Source organism: Trachypithecus francoisi, unplaced genomic scaffold (genome assembly GCF_009764315.1).
Source record: "Trachypithecus francoisi isolate TF-2019V2 unplaced genomic scaffold, Tfra_2.0 Lachesis_group9, whole genome shotgun sequence".
Classification (NCBI taxonomy): domain Eukaryota; kingdom Metazoa; phylum Chordata; class Mammalia; order Primates; family Cercopithecidae; genus Trachypithecus; species Trachypithecus francoisi.
This window is the reverse complement of record NW_022681474.1, coordinates 72402443-72426061: the sequence shown is the minus strand read 5'-3', so window position 1 is coordinate 72426061 and position 23619 is coordinate 72402443. Positions and strand designations below refer to the sequence as shown.

Here is a 23619-nt window from a genome sequence, read left to right as displayed (position 1 = left end):
GATGGGAAAGTATTTTGTAAAGTCTCAAGCTTCATGTACACTGCTGAATTCTCCTCTGCTTTGAGTTAACCACCATTTCCTGCAGAGAAAATGGTGGCCTCCTTTTCTTCTCCCACCTTCTTCTTCATCCAGGTTTCCCAATGCTGTGGGTGAAGTGAACAAGTTGTCCTAGGGGAGAATTCCAGCTGCTGCACAGCCAACTACTTCTGGTGGGCTCCATGTATGTGGCCTAATAAGAGCTGTTCAGCTGACAGTCCCCTACCCATTACACTGAGAAGCAGGGCTTGAGATAAAACACAGTCACCCTACTCCCCACCTCCCAATGTTCCTCACAGTCTACTTTCTGAACCACTTCCCTTGACTCACCTTGCTCCTGACCTTATGACTGATCCTTTTGCTTTTGTTCACCACACCCCTCCAGTTTCATAGGTAGTTCCAGTTACCTGGCTTGGGCTTTTTGCTTCTCTTCTCCATCCTGATGTAATTAACTCACTGAATCACACTCCCTTTACCGACAACTGGTCCCAGCACCTTGTACTTCAGCCCTGTGAATGGGACACAGACAAAGAGAAAGCTGTATATGCAGATGTAGGAACTGAGATGTCTCCCCCAGAAATAGGCTGTTTCAGGACTTCTGACAGCACTTGGGGCATTTTCTCTTTTGGGGCAAAAACTTGGACCAATTGAACAATTTCAAATTCTGTGGGACAGGTACTTTGGGAGAAAGTGATGAGGTGAGAAGGGGAAGTTTTCCCCCCACTCATCTTTTCTTCATATCTTAAACGGAGCCACATACCAGCATATGTCAAAAACACAGAGGAACCATATTCTGGTCATGCCTCTCCATATAGATGTTGACTCAGTAGACGAAGAGTGCTGAATGAGAATGGAACTTTAACTCAGATTCTTTCCCTATAATTTCACAATAATATAGACACCGAACTTAAACATTTTGTTTACAATGTACTGAGAGCAAGGGCCATTTCTATCTTTTCACTGGAGTATTTCTAGAACCTAGCACAATGTCTGGCACCCAGTAGGTGTTTTAAAATATTTGTTGCCTGAATGAATATATAAGAAGAAAAAAAGTAATAATTTGAAGGATTTCTTATTATCTGATGCTGATAGAGAGTAGAGTTACTGATTTACAGAACAAGTATCCAGCAGTACAGCTCGCTAATACCTTTTAAAACATGTTGATGCTCATAAATCCAAAATAAACGACCTGTAAAATCACTTAAGAAGAAATAATACGCATTTAAGCAGGCTTCCAGAGGAAAGTCTGAAGAAAAAGCAGAGAATTTCATGAAGAATTATTAAATCCCTTCAAATTCAATCGCTGGCCGATCACAGACACGCCACATGTCCCTCTGCCCACAGGGCCGTCACTTTAGGCGGTCTTCCTCAGTGCTTCCTTATAAAACTCCTAAATTACAGCCACCTCCTGGAGCCAGAGAAAAAGGCTTTGGATTGACTGAAAAAAGGGCAAGTCCTCTTACAGGTCTAGCCAGCACACTTTTCCATATTCCACAGAGAGATCTTAAATAAAGGGGGAGAAACTGAACACATCACCCACATACTAAAGCCAGTATCTTCAAAGTCTTACACACAGCTTTAGCTTCATGTCAAAAGGGCTCTTCCTCTGGCAAATGAAATTCAAAACACTGTGAAATGCCAGTCTGTGCCTCTGCTTTATAATCCTGTTGAAGTTTCTAGAATTTAACAGTGTTCCGGTACCTTCCATTCCATCCTGGATTTTGCCTCTTAGTCTGCTAATGAGAGTGACTTTACCTTTCCTGGAGTTTGATTAAGGTCCTGAGGGTGGCAGTAAAATGGATCCATGTTTTTATTACAAACTCAATTAGCAGAAGTTGGAATTACTCTCTTCAACAAAGTTAAATAAATTGTTAATGAGAAATTTACCTTCACTGGATTTGCTAGTTGCCTTATTAGCTTGGAGTCAACACTATTAAAGAAGATGTTTATTAAAGCTTAAGGTGTTTGCTAGATGGAATGTTAAAAAGAAGATGGCAGGATAGTGCCTGCTTCCAAAACTCAGAGGGGCTCTCATGATCCATCCAAAATAACTGACTTCCAGCTCTCATTTGGGTCTCTTCATCAGGAAAATAGCAATTTACCCAGTAGATAAAAGTGCTGGACATTCCTGGATAGCATCTAAAGCTTCTCTTTTCACTCAATGTCATGGGGATGTTTTTAAAGATGGACACTAGCATGAGGAAAGATTACCCAGTAGTAGATGTGTCTGAACAGGGCATAGGAACACTTTTCCGTCTCTGCTCAGAAGGAAACTAAAACACACCACCATAAATGTCAGGAGCATAGAAGAAGGAGCCTATTTACTCAAGAAACTTTACATACAGACCTCAAAACCACTTACCCAAGGAAAACAGTAATGTCTCCCTGTTGTGGCACTCCCAAAATGCCTCATATTAATAACCAGGACCAGCTCTAGGCAAAGTTGTGAGGCCAGTCAAGATTCTTTTCAGTCCCCTCTCCATTTATATGTCTCTCAAAAATGTTCCTCTGGCACCCCCATCCCGCCTCGCCCCGACTATGTAACCCCTGCAATAGAATCTGCAGACTGATTCACTCTGGTCCATTGAAAGATCCCTCCTCAACGCTACTGCATGGCCCTCAAGAGTCAGAAAAGCCAAGGACCTCATTTCCCAGAGTCTCCTGCAGCTTAGGTTCCATGTGAAACCCAGCGTGAGCCAAACAGACTCCCTCATGAGAGCTGGATGATAGAAGCAGACATCAAGGCTGAGGCTGCACCCCACTACTTCTGCTAATCAGCACAGTGTGGAGACATGTGGGAACTATAACAGAGTCCCCAGGATCCAGACCCTATCACTGTGGCTATTGAGAGGCAAGTGCAGGTTGGATAGACGTGGTGAGGTGCAGAGCCAGCAGTTGTAGAGGTGACCTCCTTATTCACCAACCTGATCATGGCAGAGGCAGCAACTGCCTTCGTGGGCCAGTCCTGAGGCGTTGTTCTGAGGTGTGATTCCTGGAAGTTCTGCCTAAAGAACTCCAGCCTTTCTAGTGATCTTTGTAAGCTCTTATTCCTTGTATGAAACTCATTTCTGCTAAAAAACTACACTGAATTATGTTATGTACAACTAAATTCTGACAGAAATGCTTCCTTCCCACATAGGCAACCAAGTGACCTAATACTTGACCCTTCATCTTCTCAGATGAAATGGTTGAGAAACTAATTCACAATAAATAGTTAATAACTAATATAGGAACTTATTATGAATAATGGCCTTAATCACAGCAAAAGATTTTAATGGTAGACACCCATGAGTGGTCTATGATGTTGATGGAGATTTTTTTTCCCTAGACAAGAAGGCAAAGGTTTTTTAAAATTTAGAGAAGCTGTTATTAGTTGTTGCTGATGATGATAATGTTGTTGGTGATGTTTAAAAGCTGTCCTCACATGTAAAGTTCCCTGGGCTGACAACTTCAACTCACCCTCTCCACCTAACCCTCTAAATGGGGCTAGAAACACCATGATCACGACCCAGTTTCTTGCCTCTTACTGCAAACTTCATCTATGGAGCTTTCATGAAACTATATAGAGAAAACTTGGCATATAAGAAAATGAACAAGGGTTCTAGCATCTCTCTGAAAATTGATAGTGCACTTTTAGACAGAAGACAGAGAACAGGCTGAGGAAGAAGGCAAATAGGTAGAGAGAAATGATTGACAATGTCCACCTGCACATCCACACATGTTCCTGAATCAGCTACTTTGTCAAGACCCCATCCTAGGGGCTTCTGGTAAAGAGGTGAGGCTTGTCCTGGCTTCCAGGATCTCACAGTGTAGGGGAATAAGGGAGATTGCCATTTCTTAATCACCTACCGTTTGCTAGTAGACTTTGTCTCTGTTGATTTCATTCATTAAATAAATATTTTGTTTTTGTTCTAGTTTATGAGACAGATGAATAAGTTAGGTTTCCTAATCCCTTATAGAAGGAGCCAAACATGACATTAGTACTTACACAAAATGTTTTCAATTATAACTGAGGCAAGTACTACAAGGAAAATCATAGCACAAGGTCTAATGGAGGGGGAGGAGGAAGAGTTAGCATGACTTGGTCTGAGGGTCCATGGTAACCTTCCCAGAAGAAAGCTACTCCAGCTGGGTTCTGGGGCCAAGCATGAATTAGCCCAGTGGAAGGAACAGCACTAGCAAAGGCCCTGAATTGGAAGGAGCTTACTTCAAGAATAAGGTACATATTATTATCCCCATTTTACACATGAAGCAGCTGAGATCTACAAAGATTAAGTAACTTCCTAAGGTTATGCACAACACATGAACTCAAAGATGGTGATCTACCATATAACCCAGCCTCTCCTAGAGGCAGAAACAAAGATACACAGTAGCCTTTAAAAACAATTATCAGGAGACCCTCTCATGCCCCTCAAGGCCACTGCTCCTCCTGAAGGAGCTGAGGACAGGTTTTCATTTGCTCACTCAACTGGACTCCAGATCAAATTAAATTAAAAGCCAGCTATTTCAGACGAAAAAGTCCTGCGTCCTTTTTGGGAATGAAATCGTCTCCCTCCTCCCCAAGGCCTTTCATACCATTATGGTGCAGTCCCAAGCTATCAATGATAGTGAAAAAATGGGGCTTTGCGATAGAGGAAAGAGGCTATTCAAACTGCTCCTGATTTCTATAAAAGAGAGATCTTTTGATCTTTGAAACAGCCATAGGGCAGTTTGATCTTTCTCAAACTCATTTATTTTAGATTCTTGCAAATTTCTTTTCTGTAGGTTTACTTCCTTAGAAAACTCAATATTCAATTGAACAGTGACTTTTATACATTGAAATGCAATATTGAATAGCTGAAGCCTAATAAATGCCATCCCGGCTATATAGGATATTTTAAAAATCATAAAAGGGCTGATTGAGCCCGATCCAGGCAAAGATGACAAAGCGAATTCAATGCTTCTTTTGAAAATGAGTCATGGTCAGAAATACTCACTTTGACCAAAAGCATTTCTTTGAATGCCAGAGGTAAATTTGCTCACTTTCATTTTCTGCCTGGGTTTCAGATCGGTCCTGCAGAACTGAACAAAATCTACTCTGAGAGGCCCTGGCAGCTGTTCCAGATGTAAATGTGAGCAGGATACTGAGATTGGGCCTATTTCCTTCAATGTGTTATTTTCAAATTATGCAGATAATATTCTGATATGGGTCTATCAGACTTGGTATATTTTTTTCGAGGAGGAGTAAATCATTGCTATTCTCTGCTGCATTAACATTCCCCAGGACTTCTCTTTTTTTACTTAGAAAAAGGATGTTTTATTATCACGAGCCTCTAAATTACTGGCACAAGAAGAATCTGACATATGTTCCCAGTCGTGGGGGGCTCATGGGAGGACAGGTACAACATACTCAATAGATTAGCCAAAAGAAACAGCCTTTGATGTCAGGGAAACTTTCCAAATTTCATATAAGACTCAAACAATCTGTGGTAAATCAAAGTTCTTAATTAGAACTTCTGTCCCACTTCTTTGGGTGCAGCTATGGCTGGAGGAACTTTTGTTTTAACTCTTTGTAGATTATTACTCAGTTTGAGAGTGTGTTACTCTCATGACCCTTCCAACATTATGAACTTTAAGAAGATCAATAACTTCATTCTCCATCTTCATCTTAACACATGCACTTTTTCCCTCTTGGGTATATGTTTTAGGAAAATGCAGATTAGCATTGCCAAAGAGCCAGTTGTTTTTAGCAACATTCCCCTTGGTGTGACCTCCTGAGAAGATCTGATTTTATAAAGTACTAAAGGAACACTCTACGTTTTCCATACTCCCTGTATCAGCTAAAGGCTGGAAAGGGCAGGAAAAGCAGGATCTCCATGGAGGAGGAATGATAACTACTTGGAAGAAGATGGTGGAGAAAAAGTACGTATTGGCTATGCACAGAAGATTTGGGTCTTGCTTTAACAGTCTCCCTTAAGGCTTGCTGCGCCACACTTTCCTTATGGTGTCAGGATTCCAAGAACATTCTTTGGGAACCAGAGACAAAGGTGGCGCCAGTATCTCAGAGTCTTTTGATTAAAGAGTTGTTGTTTTCCATCTTGGGACCATGGAAAACAACTTTTACATAAGAAAGTTTCTCTCAAGGGTGAGTAAACTATCCACAGCTTAAAAATAAAAATTGATAATTAATATCCATGAAAGGACTCTAAGGAAAAGATTCCCAACAAATCAAGGATAAAATTCTGAGCTTGTACGACTATATCCATAGACACGTCCATGCCTGTCTCTAGAGCATTAGCTATCCAAGGGACATTGGGGGAAAGAAATTATCTTTTCCTTAAAAGCAAATGGAGGCTTCCTTTTCCTTCCATCAAGAACACTTTAAAACAAACAAACAAAAAACAATATCTGGATTTCTAGACACTCACAAATGTGTTATTCATAGGTTTCTTACACCCTGGGCCTGGAACATAAGGTAGCATGTTCTGAGAATAATGTTCTGAGAGAAACGTAAGATGTATAAGAGCTAATGTCATTCAAGGCACAGTAATACAATCCAAAGACAAAACAACACCACACACATCTTACAGGGCATGTGCTCTGTGTCCAGTCTATCACTGGTCTGAAAAACCCTAGTGCAATGAGATTGCCTTTGTCACTCAGTTAGCACCTCTTGTCTCCTTTCATTGACTCTGTTGTTTCCTGGTTATAATTTCAGCAGAAGATTGAATCAAGCTGTAGACTTATGGAATAACGTCCTCAGACATTCACCCAAGAGTAGTTTGGGCAAAGTTTCCTGTGTCAGGAATAAAAATGTTGGATTTGAAAATGAAGTACAACCAAGTGGAAATATAAAATGGCAGAGGAGGGCCAGATGCGATGGCTCGCACCTATAATCCCAGCACTTTGGGAGGCTGAGACAGGCAAATCACTTGAGCTCAGGAGTTCAAGACCAGCCTGGGCAACACAGTAAAACCTCATCTTTACAAAAAAGACAAAAGTTAGCTGGGCATGGTGGCACACGCCTGTAGTCCCTGCTTCTTGAGGGGCTGAGGCAGGAGGAACACTCCATCACCGGAGGCTGAGGCTGCAGTGAGCCCAGATTGCACCACTGCACTCCAGCCTGGATGACAGAGTGAGACCCTATCTCAAAAATAAAATAAAATAAAATAAAATGGCAGAGGAAGGCTGCCTGCCTAATTAGAGTGGTGGAACAAAGTTATGAAGCAGGAATGCTCAATATCAGGAGAAAAATGGAGGATTATGACTTTAAATAAATAGGACCCACTCTCCTAACAGCATCTTCCCCATTCCAGTGCAATCCTCCACACTGGACCATCTGCCAGTTGCTCTGGCAAGAGTATGTCACCAAGTAGAATGGATCTATCAGCACAGTCATTGGCTATACTCACTAATTCTGGGATAAAGTCAAGAAAATTCCTCCAATGCAGAAGACAACACTAACCTCAGTGACTGTAACCCTTATATATCCAACAATCTTCTAGGGAAGCAAGAGAGAAAGCAGCAATAAAATTCCAAAGCAAAAAGATAATTCTGTGAAACATTACTTGTCAGTGAAGCAATGGGGTACAACTTGGAGAAAATGTTCACTGATAATAAATCAAAAGCTCAATATTTGCCCCCTCAAGCTTCCCCAAACTTCCTATCAGTAAAATGCTATCAAAACAAGCAAGGAAAAATATATTCCTATTTCAACTTCTATTCCAGTGCAAAATATAGTTCTCAAAATGTCAGTTTCATCCAGTTTGGCCTTTCCAAGAATGTGCATAGTTAATCGTCAATGAACGGTAGTGTTTGGAGAATGTTGTTTAATTGAATTTTCAGGTTAACTGGGGCTAAGCAGAAAACATTTGGCCGGGCGCATGGCTCAAGCCTGTAATCCCAGCACTTTGGGAGGCCGAGACGGGCGGATCACGAGGTCAGGAGATGGAGACCATCCTGGCTAACACGGTGAAACCCCGTCTCTACTAAAAATACAAAAACTAGCCGGGCGAGGTGGCGGGCGCCTGTAGTCCCAGCTACTCGGGAGGCTCAGGCAGGAGAATGGCGTAAACCCGGGAGGCGGAGCTTGCAGTGAGCTGAGATCCGGCCACTGCACTCCAGTCAGGGCGACAGAGCGAGACTCCGCCTCAAAAAAAAAAAAAAAAAAAAAAAGAAAAGAAAAGAAAAGAAAACATTTTTTCTTTTTTTGGTTCCAGTAGGAATCCTATAAAGTACTGACGGAATGGAAATGATGGTGTCCTCAAGACCCAGGGACCTATGTTCCTAGGAAATTTCTTGGGAAGTCATATGCAAAAGAAATCCTGACAAAAAGAAGGCAAATAATACCTCATTGTCAGCTGTGCTTGTGTCCCAGGCCTTTAGGTAGAGCTCTCTGATAGGGTGAGCTGGAGCCCATGCCTTAGCTCAGGATTTTTAGGTCCTCACCCTGCCCATGTGCCTAAAGCCAAATCTTATTATTAGGACATCACAGGAAAAGAGCAAATAAAGAATGTTTACAATGAGAAGAAAGTGCAAAATATCCTTGCTTAATATGCCACATGGAAGTGAGTGCTAAACTTTGCCTACTTCTGCCTCCTGAAGAAGAGAAGCTGATTTTACCTCTTAATAATAAATGTGGTTCACGGCAAAAATGGGTTTCACCTCATGGATAATTTTATGCCTTTTTAATTGAAATTTTACTCTATTATATACGTGATGATTTGCATGTTACTCCTACATGTCTTTACCAGATTCAGAGAGTGTAACACTACTCTCTGAGATAGTAGAGATAGTCAAATACATTTTTTTGTGATAGTCAAATACATTTTTTAATGATATATGAATACTTCATGAATAATACAGGCCCTCATATAAACAATAGGTATGGAACATATAATTCCATTTTAAACTTGTCACTTTACATTTTTGCAATTTAATAGTAATTAGATCCTAACGTCATTATCTTAAGACTTTGCAGTTTGTATCTTGGATTTCAGGACAATGAAAGGTCACCTCTGAGATATGTAAAGCTGTAGCCTTGTTTGAGAACACAATTCCCAAATATAACACTGTTTGAATGGGAATATATTATCCATTATACACTGATGCATTCAATGATCCAGTTTCCAGAAATAGATTTTGGCAATTAGTGAGGACTGAATTTCTATTAATGATACTCCTGCCTCCCTGCTTTAATTACTTCCTTGAATCAGGTATAGAGAGCAATTGATTCATCTATTGATTATGGTAAACAAGCACTATAGGGAGCTTCATTGGTATTTCATAGAGGGCTTCTGGGAAAAAGGAATGCATCCATCCTTCAGTTCATAGGACAAAGAAGCCCATGCACTTAGAGACCAGTGTCCACCAACCATGAAAACCAAATAGCCTGCAATTCCTTGTGATTCTTCAGCTCTCTAAGGGGGAATGAAGTTTCTCCAAAGAGGGTTTGAAGGCCTTGTCTGCCCAGATCTGGATGCAAAACTCAGTTAGGTTCAGCTCTGAGGCTCTGACTCCACAGGCTCAGGAGTCTGCTTACATCACTCTGAGATCACAGGTCACCCTCCCAGATCCCAGCAAATTCACTCTCCCACAGTTTACCCCAGGAGCCCAACAGGCAGAGTGTGAGAGGGTGAAAGATGAATCTGTGTAAAGTCAACACAATTCCCAGAAAAAGAATCCCAAGCATGTACTCAGCTCAAATATGAACTGGGGGACATCCAATGAGCCTGTCACGTGACATTGGACTTGGGAAAAGTCAGTCAAAAATATGCTCGCTTACTTAGTTCATGATTAACTATTTAAGACAAGTTGCATGAATGCAAAACATATATGAAAAAGTGAAAGCATAAGGCACATCCACAAAGGGACTAATGTCAGTAATAAAGCACTAATATCAGTAATAAAGCACTAATATCAGTAATAAAAATATCATGATATTTTGTTTCCAACTGAGTTAGTCGGAACACTATCAGCTATTGGTGACTGACAAAAATTCACCTCAAACTAGCTGCAAACAGAAAGGGCATCTATCAGTTCATAAACTTGGAAATTCTATCCTGCTTCAGGTACCACTGAACCCCAGATACTCAAATGATGTCTTTATTATGCCTTCACTCTATCACCATCTCCTGGCTCTGGATATTCTGTGTTGGATTCACTGATGTCTTCACAAATTCCCAAAGAACCTATATAGTTCCAGGCTTGTTCTGTTGCTTGCAATCTTAGAAAGAAAAAAAACAGACCCTCTACTCTAAGAGTTTCAGCAGAAATCCAAGGGTTACGTGCATCAACCCAGTTTGGGTTTAATGCCATCCATAAGCTTTACACTGCACCTAGGGGATGGAATATGCTTATTAGACCTATTTCTGTTCAAGAGATGTTGGGATCCCCACCTGAACAACACTGATCAAAAGAGGGGGAGGGGACAGTCCCCAAAGGAAAAGTGAGAGAGTGATGGCAAAATAAGGGAAAAGGGTGTTGGGCAGACAAACAACAGATAACCATTTTAGCACTAACACTCAGATGGTAGTCTATGGATTAGACTTGGAAATGCCTAAACTTCTCTAGACAATCTCAGTGCCCTCTCCAGCATTTGCTCTTCAGTTCAAGGACCCAAGACTACCTCAATTATAAGACTCATTGTGCATTGCTCATTCACTCAACAACTATTGTGCACCTCCCCAGAGCTAGTAACTGGGGATACAACGGCAAGCAAGATACATAAAGTATAAGAGATAGGATAGGGAATGACATCACAACTAATATTTATCATTAGGTGGCAGACACTGGGATGAATTTATTTACATATTTTGAAGGGTGTTACAGAACACAGAGAAAGAAATCCTAGCCCAGTCTCGGGAGATCAGGGAATACTTCTAGAGGAAATGAACTTGAAGTTGAGGTTTGAAAAACGGGTGAGAGTTTATCTAATCAAAGAGAGAAGTTAGGTAGTTCAAGCAAAGGAAACGGCACAAGCAATGTCTCCCAAATTAAGAAACCGTGTACTATTTTAGAGGAACAGAAAGACTTGTATAAACTCAAATAGTATATTAATATAAACATTCTTAAGGGCAAAAACTATTCTTATTCCACTTACAATGTAATCTTAAACAGGTTACTTGAACCCTCTGGGTCTCTCTCATAATGTTTTTATAAGGATCAAATGTAATAATATAGGTAAAATAGTAAATTTAAAGTCATCTACAACTCCAAGACACACGTCGAGAACTGAAACTATTATGTAGATTCATAAAATCCTGAGTGATTAAGGAAAGATGACTGACTCTGTATAATTGGGTCACTTGAGAAAAACATGCTTGAGCTTTCTGATGTCTGTTTACCCACTAAGGCCTCCTTATACTCATTGTCCTGAGGTTAAACTATAGTTTTCAGACAGGGAAGACAAGGGTCATGTGTCTTTTATATCAGTGATCAGAAATTTAATAAGAGGGAGCAGGCAGTGTGGAAGAGTGTGCTCTCTAGGAAAACAATGGAAGTGTTCGAAGAATGTGGGTACAATGCACTGTTACAAAAACATCCTTGGCAGGAGAGAGGGATCCTGGGATTTTTTTTTTTTTTTTTTTTATGAGATGGAATTTCACTCTTACTGCCCAGGCTGGAGTGCAATGGCGTGATCTCAGCTCACTGCAACCTCCACTCGCTGGGTTCAAGTGACTTTCCTGCTTCAGCCTCCCAAGTATCTGGGATTACAGGTGTCCACCACCATGCCCAGATAACTTTTTGTATTTTTAGTAAAGACAGGGTTCTATTATGTTGGCCAGGCTGGTCTTGAACTCCTGACCTCAGGTGATCCACCCACCATGGCCTCCCAAAGTGCTGGGATTACAGGTGTGAGCCACTACACCCAGCTAGGATCATGGAATTTTAAAGGCAAAGGAAGAAAAAGTTTGCATCTCATGTTCTAAGAATATAATCCACACAAAAAAAGGATATGTTTAGAAGATACCTGGAAGGACGAAAAATATAAGGTATGAAGTGAGAATGAAAGATTATGAACTATGAATCTAGGAGAAATAGTAGAAATAGTTTGGGGGACTCATACTCTTAAAACATCAACATAAGGTATGTTTAAATTGTAACCCAGGCCAGAGAGTCATGAATAATCAGTTTGTCTTGGAGAATTCTGGAATTATAAACAAAAGGATACAAAGCATTGTCCAAGGTAAATATTGACATAACTGAAGAGGAACTAGAAAAACTCTTAATGAGGCCAAAAATACTGCATCTGGGGCAGATGTTTCACATTCTAACAATAAACACTTGGGTACAAAAAGTCTAAGGACGAGGGGTAAGAATGGTGTCCAATAGGTTGAAAAATTGACTTTGAACAAAGATCTTCTCAAATTTAAAACAGTGATACTATAAAAATATGAATATTAATATTTAAGACCATGTTATTTCTTAAAATAAAGGCAATTCTCTCTGCCAGACACTCATTTGCCCACAAATATGAGGGGATTAGTGTTCATATCCTGAAGCAGCCATCTGGTTTATACGGTGACAAATGCACAGTGGTTTCTTCCTCAACTCCCAGCTGCCCAGGAGTGAAGTGGTCTGGGAAGCCCAGCATGGCAGCTGGGCTGCTACTAGGTCTAAGCCCTCCAGCCCCTGCAATGACAAAGCTTTTTGCTGAGACATACCCCCACTCCGCCATCAAGGATGGCTAGGGAAGGACTTCACTAATTCCTTCAGATTCATGCCCTGCTTCCTCCCAGGAGGATGTTCAGGTGGGGTAACCTAAAACAGAATAAACAGAAGCCCATTATTGCTGCTTAGTGGGAGCCAGTGAAGGATCTTGTCAGCAGAAAAGCGCCATGGCAACCAGTTCTTCAAAGCGTGTTTTAAAACTACAAGTTGAATTTCATCTGGAAACATCCCAATTACCCAATTAGACTAAACTGCAAAGTCTTTTTAGAATAAGCTCAGATCATAAGTGAGTGAATAGCTCAAACCCAAACCATTGCTTTCTGATATCCAGAAAATGTAAGTTTGTTGGTACTGTATTCTGGTAGAAAGACAGTTTATTAGCAGGGAGAACAAAACCAGTCTGCATTTGCACAAAGTCTTAGTGCTATAGTAACATATGACTACATCCCATTGGGAGCCATGAGATCCTGGTTGTATTTTTCCCACTTAACAGATGGGAAAACTAAGGAGCTATAAGTAGACTCATCCCTGGGGGACAGAGAAAGAGGCCAGGGTAAGGCAAATCTGGATTTTCTTGCTTTTGTGTTTATTTCTGTATAGCTCCAAGGCGTCAGAGAAATCAGTATCCAAGCCTTGTAGGTTCCACCCCTGAAATGTCTCATCCCTCACCTTCCTATCCACCCTCTCTCCACTGTGCAAGTCAGACTTGGAGGATTTGCAACCTGGGAAAGTGTTCTCTTCTCCTCCTGCTGTTGCTGGACATGTCTATGACAGCACAGGGTACATCACAGCCGCCACCCCCACCATGTTGAATTGTCTCTTGTGGGCTGAATTATGTGCCCCCCCAAATTCATATGCTGAAGTTCTAGCCCCCAATACCTCAAAATATGACTGGACTTGGAGATAAGGCCTTCAAAGAGGTAATCAAAGTAAAATGAGGTCATACAGATAGGCCCTAGTCCAATAGGACTGGTGTCTCCATAAGGAGAAAAGATTAAGACACAGAAAACATGCTGGCCCAGGGAATGACCACAGAAAGACACAGTGAGAAGGTGGCCACTTGCAAGCCCAGGAGAGAGGCCTCAGAGAAAACCAATCCTGCTAAGACCTTGGTCTTGGATTTCCATCCTCCAGAACTGTGAGAATAAATATCTGTTGCTTAAGCACCCAATCTGTGGTATCTTGTTATGGCCCCTCTCGCAGACTACTCCACTGCTCTTCGGATGGTAGTTCAGGTCTCCTCAATGTCACAGACTGATAGAATTATCTGCTACACCCTCACCCACCACAAGTCTGGAGCTCCAGCCACACCATGCACTTTGAACATTCTATTAATTTCCAGAAATATTCCCCATCAACTTGAAATTAACTTCTCTACCTTTGTTTTCTGTTAAAGTCTTCCTCGTGCCTCAAGGCCAGGCCCAGGAGAGCCAGTTCATAAGTGCTCCTTAATCTCTTGCTGAGACTTGAATGCCACTTGCCATGTGGTAGGCTCTGTGCAAAAGCATTTCCTGTCCACTGTTTCCTTTCATCATCATGCCTAGCCTATAAAATGGATACCCTCTGCTGATCCCATTTTATGGATGAGGAAACTGAAGCACAGAGAGGAGAGGCAACATGTTTGTCTCAGTTAGCAGGGGCGGCTTCCCTTCAGAGCATCTGCAGTCCCGTGGCTATGGCATCCCTCTTTGGGGTAATGTTTGTTCTGTGCTCCCACTGCACTTCCAACCTCAGGGAAGCACCTTTAGGCCACTGTGCTTTCTTTGGAAGTTGAGAGGCAGTATGTATAATGGTAAGTCTCTCTGTGCCTCAGTTTCCTCAACTGTAAAATGGGGATAATAACTGACTATATACTGTACTTTTGTTTTATAAGGACTACACAAGCTATTCCATTAAAGGCAAACACTTGGAACTAGGCCTGGCACGTAGCAAGTACTTAATGAATGTCAGATACTAATTGATTAGAGTCTACTGTTCCCCTAGCAAGAATTTGAGCCCCTCTGTCCAGGTTATCTTGGTATACCCAAAACCTAGGAGCCTAACGTTGTGCTCTGCACAGCTTGGGTACAAGATATAAAACTATTCTAATATTAATTGAATATAATTTTTAATAGATACTACTTTTTGATCATCTTCTATCAACAGTTAAAGTAAAACCCAAGGTTTACCTTAGTCTACCAGGCACTCACTCTCTGCCCTGGCACCTGACTACCTGTTTAACCTCATTTCTCCCTTTCTCCCTTTCCCTCTGTTCATTCTCACCACACTGTGACCACCTTGCTTTCCTCAAACATCTCTACCACATTCCTGTCTCAGAGGCTTTGCTATAACATCTCCTTTATTCTGACATATTTTTCACAGTAGTTGGTAGTTTCTTATATAACTATCTATATATTTATTGTCCATCTCCCCCATTAGAATGAGAGCTCCATGAGGACAGGAACTTTGATTCACTGCTGTATTCCCTGTGCCCAGAGCAGTGAATGGCACATAGCAGACAATTAATATCTCAAGGTTGCATGAATACATGAATGAATCTCCAGACCCCAGAGCAATGATGAAAGGTAGGTTTTAAATGCCCATTCTACAGACTAACAAACTGAGGTCTAGCAATTAAGTTATTTTCCCACAGGCACACATAACAGGCAGATCTTGGATTTTATCCATGTCTCTCTGACTCCAAAATCCTTTCCATAACACCAGGGTCTCCTCATCTTAAGAAATACATGTGCCACCTTCAAGAGTTTCACCAACTTTCACATAACATCTTAACTTGTATTTGCCGAAACTTTAAGTCATTTAAATATTATGCAAGTTATTATAGATTATATATACCTTAAGTATAATTATACTTACCTTTAAGTCATTTATATATTATTCAAATAATTTTATTTTGAAAGAAAAGCAATCATTTCTGTGGAATAAATCACACTAGAATAGATTTGCATTCATTATGATTCAAAATATTTGTCAGTATATTTGGAAGCAGGGATATGGCTCCTGCATTTGAAAGCACTGATCCGTGCTGCCTTATTCTACATATCTCTGGGCTGGTCCTGAGCGCAGCCACCCTAGGCATCAGGATCCTCCACATCCACAGTACCTCTTCTCGACTCCCCTTGTTCATCCAGCTTCCTGCTCACAAGTCCCACTGCTCTTTGACAGGACATTTCTCATCAAGGAAAGGCCAGAAAGAGATTTCTGATGCCTTCAAAGCACGCACATGCACTCGTGTGCACACACACATACACACATACACACACACATCATGTCAGGAGCTCACGTGAGCCTGTGAACACTCCAGCTGCCCAACTGAAAGCAAAAGCAAGATGTAGGAGAGAGAAATTAATTGAAAACTTGAGGCTGTCAAGCCATACTGAGGAAAATCTCTCCCTGAGTTAAAGATCAGGAACATAATCAAGGAAAGTGGCTTCTATAAAAGCTTGATTGGTTGATCGAAATCTCCAGTCATCTAGAAAATAATTGCCTGAAAGAAAGCACTGAGTGACCTGTCTGCTCGGAAAGGAGCCGCCACACCGACAATGGAAGGTGCCCCCAACCATCCTCCCCTGCACAGGCCCCGGCGATGATGAACTGAATTTGTTTAAGGAAGTATATTGCCTCATTATTTTCTGCTCTGACATACACGCATATTCCTCATGGATGTTAACTCTCAACAAAATAGAGGAAGTGTTTGTGCTCTTTGTTTCTGCAGCGCTTTCATTTCCATGTCAGTATTTTATAAATATTCGGTCTGTACTCCTCAGGGCATGAGGAGTGATGAAGATGGCTGCAGGCCCTGCTGTGTGCACAGCAACTGGAAGCAGGCCTGTGTCGGGGCAGTGTTCTCCTCCAGGCCCCCAAAACATCCTCCTACAAGGGTCTTCCTCTGTCTTTGTCTACTCCCTGGCCCCACGGTGGTCTATCAGAAATGCAAATGTCATCATGTCTCTCTGTGAGCTCAAAGTCTTCAGCAGCTCTCCATTGCCTACATTGAAAAATCCATCATCCTTAACATGATGTGCTGGACCTTATGAGGTTCCATCTAGCCCCTGCCTGCTTCTCCTAAGCATTTCTCAAACCCTCCCTGCATCAACTCAAGGCCCTCCAGGTTCTCTCACATCTCTACATCTGGGCCTGCCTACATGGTTCCCACCACCTAACAGGCCCACTTACCTCTTCCCCTCACATCCTTGTCAGTCTTAGAAATTCCTTTCTGTCCTTTAAGACTCTGCTCAAAGAAGTATTGTCTTACCAGCCCAGTGCCTGTGTCAACTGACTTAGAGAAAAAGGGCATCCAGAGTCTCGGAGAATTGCCCTTCCTCAGCAGGCTCCCATTGTCCAAGGTCAGCTCATGCTTTGTCCCACCTCCTCAAAGAAGGCTTCCATGATTTTTTCCTCTGCTCACTCAGATCTCTAACTCTCCTGAGTTTCTCTGTCATGTAAATCTGTGCCACACTTCTGAACTATTTTTTCTTCCTTTTTCCACTCCACCAAAGATTTGAACAAATGCCAAAATTCTGAGCAAGTCACCCTCTTCCAGGAGTCTGTCCTGAGTAAATAATCAAAAACCTGATCAAAGATTTACAAACATGGACATTCATTGAATTTTTTTAAAAGACAGGTCCTCAGCCTGCCAAGTAGCTAGGACTACAGGAGTGCACCACCACATCCAGCTAATTTTTCATTTTTTCAGAGATGGGGTCTAGCTATGTCACCTAGGTTGGTCTCAAACTCCTGGCCTCAAGCAATCCTTCCGTCTTGGCCTCCCAAACACTGGAATTACAGGCATGGGCCACCTGTAGTCCTTTTTTTATTTTGTAATCATTTTTTGTAATAACAAAAACCAGAAACAACTGTGCAACAGTGGGGATTCCTACATAACACATGTCTATACATTCATTAGAAATATTTTAAAGAAAATTTAAGGATATTGAAAGAATGCCCATTGAATAATGTTATGTTTTAAAAAAAAAAAAAAAAAAACAGAATCTAAAATTGTATGTAAAATCTGGCCAGGCACAGTGGCTCATGCCGGTGATCCCAGCACTTTGGCAGGCTGAGGAGGGAGGGTCACTTCAGCCCCTGGAGTTCAAGACCAGCCTGGACCTCACTGTGAAATCCCATCTCTACAAAAAATACAAAAATTAGCTGGGTGTGGCCCACATCTATAATCCCAGCTACTCAGGAGGCTGAGATGGGAGGACCCCTTGAGCCCAGGGAGGTTGAAACAGCAGTGAACTGAGATCGCACCACTGCACTCCAGCCTGGGGGAAAGAGCAAGACCTTGTTTCAAAAAAATATAAATAAAAATAAAAATAATAAAATTATAAGTAAAATTTGATTTCAGGTTTTTAAGATAGATAGATAGATAGATAGATAGATAGATAGATAGATAGATAATGTGAATATACATTTTACAGAGAAAAGTGAGATAGGAGAAGAGAAGCATGGGCTCCAGAACCAGGCTGTGCGGTTTGAGTAGCTTGACCCTGTAGTCTTGGGAAAGTTACTTTAATCACTCTTTACTTCACGTTTCTCATCAATTAAATTGGGATAATAATAATACCCTCCATGTAAGACTACCGTGGATATGAGTTAATATTTGTACACCGTGCGGAGTTACACCTGGCAAATAGTAAGTGCTGTATACGGGCCAGTCATCTTTGTTACTATACATTCAAAAACTGCTTCAAAGAACCAAAATACTGCACTTTCCAGGTGGCAAAACTTTAAGTGATTTTTATTCTTGCTTTTACATTTTTTCTATTATTTCTTATTTTTCAAATTGCTTATAATAAGCAAATATCACTTTTTTAATCTAAAAAATATATGATGCTTTTAAGAAGTAAAGCACCATTCCAAATACATTTTATTCTTCACTCTCAACATCTAGGCATGAATGCTTTGGGGGGTTTTCTTGTGTGTCTTTTTTTTTTTTTTTTTTTGGCTGGGGGATGAGGGTGGTTTATTTTATTTTATTTTACCGCAAGAGATAGAGAGAGAGAACATCGCTTAAGCCAGTCTGCATTGCCTAAGTTTCTGTTCTCAAGGAGTGCAATAAAAACCCTTGGGCCTGGGAAAAAAGAGTGGCTGCAAAATCTCTCTATTAAGAACATGAGCACCACAATGAGATACCATCTCACACCAGTTAGAATGGCAATCATTAAAAAGTCAGGAAACAACAGGTGTTGGAGAGGATGTGGAGAAATAGGAACACTTTTACACTGTTGGTGGGATTGTAAACTAGTTCAACCATTATGGAAAACAGTATGGCAATTTCTCAAGGATCTAGAACTAGATGTACGATATGACCCAGCCATCCCACTACTGGGTATATACCCAAAGGATTATAAATCATGCTGCTATAAAGACACATGCACACGTATGTTTATTGCGGCACTATTCACAATAGCAAAGACTTGGAATCAACCCAAATGTCCATCTGTGACAGACTGGATTCAGAAAATGTGGCACATATACACCATGGAATACTATGCAGCCATAAAAAAGGATGAGTTTGCATCCTTTGTAGGGACATGGATGCAGCTGGAAACCATCATTCTTAGCAAACTATCACAAGAACAGAAAACCAAACACCGCATGTTCTCACTCATAGGTGGGAACTGAACAATGAGATCACTTGGACTCGGGAAGGGGAACATCACACATCGGGGCCTATCATGGGGAGGGCGGAGGGGCGAGGGATTGCATTGGGAGTTATACCTGATATAAATGATGAATTGATGGGTGCTGACGAGTTGATGGGTGCAGCACACCAACATGGCACAAGTATACATATGTAACAAACCTGCACGTTATGCACATGTACCCTAGAACTTAAAGTATAATAAAAAATAAAATTAAATTAAAAAAAAAAAGAAAGGATACTTCCGAGTCAGAAAACAAGAAGATCAAAACAATAGGTTTTCCCAGAAAAACAGGAATTTTACATGATGAAATGTCTATTTCTGTCAGCACAAATCAACAATAAAAACAAAATCTACATCCAAAAAAAAAAAAGAACATGAGCATTGGAACTGACAAGAAAGTGGCACTGTCACTTTGAGCAAGTTGCAGATTTTTCTTAAGTCTCAGTTTTCTCATCTGCAAAATAAGGAAAAAAGTTATTCCCACTTCATAAGGTAGCTAAAGCAACATACAAAATTGAATAAGGCCTGCGACATAGTAGGGACTCAGGAACTTTTAGCAATCATAGAGATCATCAAAACTCAGAAGGCAGCTGCTCAGGAGGCGCAGGTGTAATAGAGAGAACAGCTTTGGGGCCAGATAAACTTGGATTTGGATCAAGCCTCTTGTCCCTACTTGCAGTTTGGCATTCAAGATCAAAGAAGGGCCTTCTAAAGTGAACTCCAATTATCCTCTATTTCAACATCCTATTTATAGCCTTTTGGAGTGTTTACCATTTGTTTTTTATTGATTTATTTATTTGTTTCACTATATTTTATCTATCCTCACAATTAGATTGCGAACCCCATAAGAGCAGGAACCAAGCCTATCACGCTCATTATGCTATCCTCAGTGCCTAGCACAACACCTAGAACAAAGTAGACATCAGTAATTGTGCGTGTGTGTGTGTGTGTGTGTGTGTGTGTAAAAGAGTCATGTCCAAATGAATGAATAAATCTGGGTCAGTTATTTTAGATGCCTTCTCCATTAAGAAAATTAAATGATAAATAGTGTCTGACACATAGTAGGTGCTCTTTCAATAATTTCTTCTTTCTGGGTATTCATCAGATTCGCTGTTATCAGACCCACACATTTTCTAAAATTACTTTGACTGTCTGAATAAATGCTGTCCGTGATGCATCTTAAACGACTATCCCCTGTGCCTATGAAATTGCTTGATAAAGGAAATTTTTTCCACAGAACACAGCAAAAAAAAGCTTAGAAACTATAATTTTTATAGTTCACACCCCATGCATGCCAGACATAAAAATCATTTTGAGGAGCTAATTAGTGACGTAAAAAATAAATTTAAAAAATGAAAAATAAAAATGTAACACTGGGTTTTGGCAGCCAAAAGAAGAGGTACTTTTCAATCTCAAAGTGGTCATCATTCCTATTTGTATTGCATTAATTCATTTCTTAAACAGAGGGGAAAATTGGTGATTAAGATGTGTAATGGAAAATTTTCAGAGCAAAGTGAGGAGGTGACTGGAGACCATATGTTGCCCAAGAACAGAGCCTTCAGCAAACGTTGAAGAAGAACAAATGTGCTGATTTGCATGCTGTCGGCGATTATGTCCTGATGAAAGAATACATCCCATTAGTACTAATGGGCATTATATACACATGCTATTAAAACAACATATAACCTTTCCTGAGACCAAGAGCAAAGGAGACACCAACAATACATTGCTAGCAGCAAAAAGAAGAGCAATGTAAGTTGCTGAATAAGAATTTTTCACATATATTCACATTAGAAAAGACCCTATTTCTAATATTAGCAAAGCAAGGACTCTCCTGGCATCCTATGTTAAAAATCAGCCCCCACTGTCAGACATACAGAATCCACTGTGCCTGTAGCAATGAACGAGTGTACAAAATTAAGACATAATGGACTTTGTTATTTACCTTGATGCATGAAGTTCAACCCAAATGATAAAACGTAACAGTTAAATCATGCAATACATATAAGCTCAGCACTCACTGTAGTATGCAGTAAACAATGCTGGCACAAACTACTAGGCAAAGTTAAATACAATTCACCAGAGAGTAACTTGGGTAAAGTTTTCAGTGTTAAGAGTGAAAACGTGGCCACAGGCTTCCATCAGCCAGTGATATAAACCCAAGCAGTTCTGGCCCATCAATTCCTCCTAAACCAGTACTCAAGGTCCTTTGTGCTCAGAAGTCCAGAAGTCAAGCCCAAAGTGGTCAGGTTAAGGTTCTCAGGAAGGCTACATTTACTTCTTTCTCAGACAAGACCTATGGTGGACTACAGAACAAATTCAGTGACACGAGTCAAAGTGAAGTTGGAGTCAATGTCAGAGGAAGGCTTCCCAGGTTTTCCACAGATGTTCTCATACACCTGGACTGGGAAAGTATATAAACCGGTTGAGATGACAGCAGGTGTCAATAGCTATTTATCCTCAGCCCTGGAGAAGGACACTTCCTGCCTCAGCACTGCCCCGGTGACCTGAGACTCATTGATGTGGCTGTAAGGAATTGTGACCTAGGAAAAGACCTGCTTGAAGACAGAGATCATATTGTAGCTGTCTTTGAGTTCCCCATGGTGCCCAACACTTTGCTTTGTGTACATTACATACGCAATATAGGAGTGGTGGGATTATAAAGGTAAATTTACAATTACCTATCCTTTCCTTTTATCAGTCACTGTTCCTTTTCCTACAAGTTCCCTGTACCCTCAAAAATGCCACTTCCGGGGTCTACCAAAGCTGATGAGCCAATCAGAGCCAAGTTCAATCACATTTCCACTACCTGATAACAGCAAACACTTCTCTCATGCCAAATATATGCCAGACACTATTCTAAATACTTTTATATACTAACTCCTTTAATCCTCACAATAACCTAGAGATAGATACTATTATCATTCCTGCATACAGGAATGAAGACACTAAGGCACAAAGACAAATGTTTAGTCTCTTGTCCAAAGTCACAAAGCTAGCACTCTGGACCTGGGTTCAAACCTCATTTCTAACACTTATTGGTTGTATGACTTTACTAACCTTGCTTGCTTCTATGCCTTCATTCAACAAATATATAATGAATGCAGACTCTGAGTTAGAAATCGTTCTGAGCATAGGAGATAAAGTGATAAATGGGACAAAGATACCCCTTCTCCATAGTTGGAGACCATTCAAAGCCACAGATAACGTACTACAAACAAAATCATTTTATGTAAGAACAATAAAAATAAAGGTGATATGATAGAGCAGTGAGGGAAAGCCCTTTGTTAAGGTGGTCAAAAAAGTTCTCTCTGGAGTCATAGCAAATAACCTGAAAATCAAATGATAAGCCAGCCAACCTACTGGTCAAAGGCCAAGATTTCACAATAAGAAGATACTTGGTTGCTAGTGCCATTTTTAGGGAGAATGCTCGCAGGTGAGGGTTAATAAGTGATGCAAAGGTCTTCAGACTTACTGTCCCTTTCCACAAGTCCGCTGACATACCTCTTCCCCAGATCTTGTCCTCCAGCCTCTAATCTTCCTGCTCCCAGGCCCCTGTCTGACCAATCTAAGCATCTCCTGCTGATAATGAGTCTGTGTGTGTTCTTTTTTTTTTTTTTTTTTTTTTTTGAGATGGAGTCTTGCTCTGTGGCCCAGGCTGGAGTGCAGTGGCGCAATCTCAGCTCACTGCAAGCTCCAACTCCCAGGTTCACGCCATTCCCCTGCCTCGGCCTCCCAAGTAGCTGGGACTACAGGTGCCTGCCACCATGCTTGGCTAATTTTTTTTTTTTTATTTTTAGTAGAGACGGGGTTTCACCGTGTTAGCCAGGATGGTCTCGACCTCCTGACCTCGTGATCTGCCCGCCTTGGCCTCCCAAAGTGCTGGGATTACAGGCTTGAGCCACCATGCCCAGCCCATGTCTGCGTGTATTCTTACCTTGGGCCACTTCTTTTCTTACACAAAGTGGAGGAGCAAGTGTAACCAATGAAGCTCCGCCCATTGAGATGATCTCACCTCACTGTTCCCTTTCACAGGGTAGGACTGTAGAGCCTCAGCAGCCCATTCTCGACTTCCATTCACATACTAAGCTAACCAATCTAGTCTTTTCTCCTCCACAGTTTCCTCCTCTGTCAGCTGTTTATAAGGAACCCTTCATGTGGCTATAAGTGTGTGCTGAGAAAGAGGGCTTAGAGCCAAAGTGGAGGATGACATAAGGGTCTGGACACCCCTTGTGCAGCTTACTTGTGCCTTCTGGCCCTGTTCATGGCCAATGCCAGG

General features: G+C 41.1%; 1 long non-coding RNA gene across 1 annotated transcript in view; it reads right to left on the bottom strand.

Moving 5' to 3' along the window:
• Window positions 1-23619, bottom strand: part of LOC117082123 — a 53951-nt gene that overhangs the window by 12038 nt on the left and 18294 nt on the right. Inside the window, exons 3-4 of the long non-coding RNA XR_004436479.1 lie at window positions 12681-12777; window positions 444-545 (exon numbers count right to left, since the gene is read on the bottom strand). This is a non-coding gene — a long non-coding RNA (uncharacterized LOC117082123). The remainder of the gene's footprint in view (window positions 1-443; window positions 546-12680; window positions 12778-23619) is intronic.